Below are 5084 nucleotides of genomic sequence, written 5' to 3'. Positions count from 1 at the left end.
ATGAAAGGAGATGAAAGTTGGGAGGAGAATAGAAAGAAAGTTGAACTTTTGGAAGAGAGTGAACTCTGACTGGTAAGATTGTAATTGTGAAATCAGTAATATTGCCGATTGTAGGGTTTGTATATGGAGTGTATCCCAGGAATGTTATGAAATTAAAAAAAGTGGAGAAAATGGTGTTTACCTTTTTATGGGGGAGTAAAATGGAGAAAGTGAAAAGAGAATATGTGTGTAAGTTAAGAGACAATGGAGGGATGGGTTTTCCAAATTTTATTTTTGGTATAGGTTATGTCAAAATTTTTGTAGTTTTGATTGGGAAAGAGCAAGTGTGCGTATATGATGAGATATATGGCAGGGTGGATGATATATGGTCTGAGATGGAAGAAGAGAGACGCAAGAGTTCCAGTTTCCTTTGTATGTCCAAAATGGTACGCGATAATACAGGGCGGGCCATTTATATGGATACACCTTAATAAAATGGGAATGGTTGGTGATATTAACTTCCTGTTTGTGGCACATTAGTATATGTGAGGGGCGAAACTTTTCAAGATGGGTGGCGGCCATTTTGAATCCAACTACGGATACTAGAAGCCTGTGCTAGCATTTCTCCTGCGGTGTTGCTATCAGTGTGTGAAGAGTGGGAGAAGAGGGTTGCATTGACAATCCAACACAATGGGCAGCACATTGAACACATTTTGTAAGTGGTCAGAAACTTGTAAATAACTCATGAAAGAATAAAGTTACGTTAAAACCAAGCACACCATTGTTTTTCTTGTGAAATTCTCAATAAGTTTGATGTGTCAAATGACCCTCTTCCTATTGAAAAAACAAAAGTTGGATTCAAAATGGCCGACTTCAAAATGGCCGCCATGGTCACCACCCATCTTGAAAAGTTTCCCCCCTCACATATACTAATGTGCCACAAAAAGGAAGTTAATATCACCAACCATTCCCATTTTATTAGGGTGTATCCATATAAATGGCCCACCCTGTAGAATCTTTTATTAGGAATCATGATTTGTTAAATAAGAAGTATATGATGAATATATTGCAGAAGAATGAGATTGCATGTGATATTAGGGGTCTGAGATTATGTGAGGCTGAGAAAGTATGGTCAAAATTCTTAATTAAAGGTACGTCAAATAGACAGAAAGATATCGTGTGGTTGGGGTTGCAAAATGCGTTACCTGTGAGAGAAGTACAGAAAAGGAGAGGTTTGATAAGGTCAGAGTTGTGTCCAAAGGAAAGGTTGTGGGGAGAGAGAGTGTGAGACACTTGTTTTGGGAATGTAGGTATGCACAAGAGGTTTTGAGGTCTGATAAAATTGCTGACGAGTGTTACATTTATGAATTCGAAAGTGGCATTGTTTGCTATTGGTGCATGTGGAAAACAGAATATTAGGGTATTGTGGCTTATAATGTTTTGTGTGAGGAATTTGTGGGTGTTTAAGAGAGAATTGTTATCTGTAGAGGAATGTGTGAAACTTTTTTTGTCTAGATTATTCTTTGTTTATAAATGGGATAGTCAGTATGGTGGTGGTTTAGACAGTGAAGGGGTGTGGAAGTATAAAGAATTTTGATTTCTTGTCAATTTGTAATTAACTCCTTAAGGACACAGCCTTATTTCACCTTAAGGACCAGGCTATTTTTTGCAAATCTGACTAGTTTCACTTTAAGTGGTGATAACTTTAAAACGCTTTGACTTATCCAGGCCATTCTGAGATTGTTTTTTCGTCACATATTGTACTTCATGACACTGGTAAAATGGAGTCAAAAAAATTCATTTTTATTTATAAAAAAATACCAAATTTGCAAATTTCCAAATTTCAATTTCTCTATAATACGTAGTAATACCTACAAAAATAGTTATTACTTTACATTCCCCATATGTCTACTTCATGTTAGGATCATTTTGGGTATTACATTTTATTCTTGGGTGACGTTGCAAGGCTTAGAAGTTTAGAAGTAAATCTTGAAATTTCTCAGAAATTTTCAAAACCAACTTTTCAAGGACCAGTTCAGGTCTGAAGTCACTTTGTGAGGCTTACATAATAGAAACCACCCAAAAATGACCCCATTCTAGAAACTACACCCCTCAAGATATTAATGGAAAATGGAAATTTCTAAATTTCACTTTTTTGGCAGATTTTCCATTGTAATATTTTTTTTCCAGTTACAAAGCAAGGGTTAACAGCTAAACAAAACTCAATATTTATGGCCCTGATTCTGTAGTTTACAGAAACACCCCATATGTGGTCGTAAACTGCTGTACGGGCACACAGCAGAGCTCAGAAGGAAAGGAATGCCATACGGTTTTTGGAAGGCAGATTTTGCTAGACTGTTTTTTTTTACACCATGTCCCATTTGAAGCCCCCCTGATGCACCCCTAGAGTAGAAACTACAAGAAAGTTACCCCATTTTAGAAACTACGGGATAGGGTGGAAGTTTTGTGTGTACTAGTTTAGGGTACATATGATTTTTGGTTGCTCTATATTACACTTTTTGTGAGGCAAGGTAACAAGAAATAGCTGTTTTGGCACTTTTTTTGTTATTTACAACATTCATGTGGTATTTTTATATAGCAGGTTGTCACGGACGCGGCGATACCTAATATGTATACAATTTTTTTATTTATGTAAGTTTTACACAATGATTCCATTTTTGAAACAAAAAAATAATCATGTTTTAGTGTCTCCATAGTCTGAGAGCCATAGTTTTTTCAGTTTTTGCGCGATTATCTTGGGTAGGGTCTCATTTTTTGCGGGATGAGATGACTGTTTGATAGGCACTATTTTGGGGTGAATATGACTTTTTGTGATGTAAGATGACCAAAAATTGCTTTTTTTACACCATTTTATTTTTTACGGTGTTCACCTGAGGGGTTAGGTCATGTGATATACTTTTATAGAGCCGATCGATACGGACGCGGCGATACCTAATATGTATACTTTTTTTAAATTTACTTACGTTTTACACAATAACGGCTTTTTTAAAACAAAACAATTATGTTTTAGTGTCTCCATATTCTGAGCCATAGTTTTTTTTATTTTTTGGGCGATTGTCTTAGGTAGGGTCCCATTTTTTGCGGGATGAGGTGACGGTTAGATTGGTACTATTTTGGTGGGCATACACCTTTTTGATCGCTTACTGTTGTACTTTTTGTGATGTAAGGTGACAAAAAAATGGTTTATTTATTTTTTATTTTTTACGGTGGTAGGGGTTAGGTCATATGATATGTTTATAGAGCCGGTTGATACGGACGCGGCGATACCTAATATGTCTACTTTGTTTTTTTAACTTTATTTGGGGAAAATGATGTTTTTGTTTATTTTTACTTGAAACTTTAAATTTTCGGGGGGGGGGGACTTTACGCGGCGGTGATCGGAAATACACAGGGCGTACCTGTACGCCCTGTGTCCTTAAGTACCAGGACATAAGGGCGTACCTGTACGCCCTGTGTCCGGAAGAGATTAAATAAAGAACCATGATGATGAAGTAGAAAGTGCTCATTATAGATTTGGTATGATACCCAGATGACGTATGCTAAGTACTAAATACTAAACTGAAATGGTTATAAAAAATTAAAAAAAAAACCTGTTCTTATCAGTTTAATATCTGGGACCATATATTAAATGGATTTTTCGAACAGGGAGATGGAAAAAGAGCTTGCTCTGTCCACTCCAAGCATTGACCTGATATTGCAGTACCTCCAGGACCGGTGCACCCCTTCTAATCCAGTATCAAAAAACAGAATGAAATAGATTGATTGCAAGCATCCTTCCTACTTCCAGCAAGCAAGTGGAAAGTTGTGTGTGTCCTGCTTCATTCTGAACTTCAGCTTCTCCTCTCTCTGCCCAGTCAGTGCTGTGCTGCTTGCTGCGTACCTGCAACTAGTCTGTCAATCTCGTAATTAATGCAGCAGCTGTCGGTTTGTTCCAGCACCAACCAACCCAGCCAGTCTCCTCACACCCCAAATCCAATTAAGACTGATGGATTAATTGACTTATCACCTCAATATAGTGTTTGGACATCCACACACCTTGGGTTTGATTGGCCTGTTGCGCACCTGGGATGCTGAGTTGTTCCTGGAAATTTACCCTTTTGTAGCAAGTTGGCTGGATGTAACCATTTTGCTTTTTCAGTGCTTTAGTAAAGTATGCCTGTGTCTCTCTCTTGTCGATCTTTTGAACTGGATTACTTGGAGGCTAGAAAGTAGTCCAGCACTTCCTATGTATCAGCAGCAACTGGACAATGGACGGAACACTGCACGTGTCACAGGAGGCTGGTCAGGTCAGGGGTCAAGTAAGGTCAGGTCACTGGATGACATCACAAGGGCCCTGTCGGAACAGTCAACAATGGGGCCCTGACATCTCAATCAACAATGCATGCCCCTTTTTTTCTTTTCTTTTTTTCTTCTCTCTCACAACTCTTCACTACTTCTCCATTCACTCCTCCTATCTGTCTTTCTGCTTGGTGTGTTTTGGCACCAGGATTTGCGTGCGAAGAAAAGGCGTGGCCAAAAGTGGGCATGCACCGGGTGGGCGGTGCTATGCAGATGGCGAAAACGAAGAGGAGCATGATGGTGATTGCTGAGCGGAGGACGCACGTTCTCCCTGGTTTGTGAGAGCAAGAAGCCTCCTGGACTGTAGGCTGTTGCTTTGAGAGGTGTTCTGCATTGTGGAGCAGCGGCCCAGTTGTCGAGGCCGACCGGGTATCGCTTCTCGGCCTTTTGGCTAGATCAAGTGTAGGAATACGTTTGTGTCTAGCTGAGAGTCCCTGGGTACCCGTCTCCTCGGCCTGGGAGGAGGGCGCAGGTTTATAGCCTGCGTTCTACCTCCCTGCTGCTATTGGGGAGCGGCCTAGTACCGGGGAACCGTGAGGCGATCGTCTATTGCCTTTTTCCAGAAATGGAGCGCCAGGGTGTGAGGAACACACTACGTTTCCTGGTTTTGCCAGAATTCATTCCGCAAATTGGAAGACAGATGATGATTGAGGAGGTGATCATCAAGACACTGAAGCTGGACCTATCCTATATCCTTTGCTTACAGGACTTTCCGAAGTCAGGACGCTTTGACCTAACTCTGGTGG

At 40.0% G+C, this 5084-nt stretch overlaps 1 pseudogene; it reads left to right on the top strand.

The window, feature by feature from the left end:
• Nucleotides 1–3563: 3563 nt before the first annotated feature.
• On the top strand, nucleotides 3564–3725 carry LOC121006519 (annotated as a pseudogene).
• Nucleotides 3726–5084: the final 1359 nt, after the last annotated feature.

This window comes from Bufo bufo, chromosome 6 (genome assembly GCF_905171765.1).
Source record: "Bufo bufo chromosome 6, aBufBuf1.1, whole genome shotgun sequence".
Taxonomy (NCBI): domain Eukaryota; kingdom Metazoa; phylum Chordata; class Amphibia; order Anura; family Bufonidae; genus Bufo; species Bufo bufo.
This window is presented reverse-complemented; position numbering and strand designations above follow the sequence as displayed.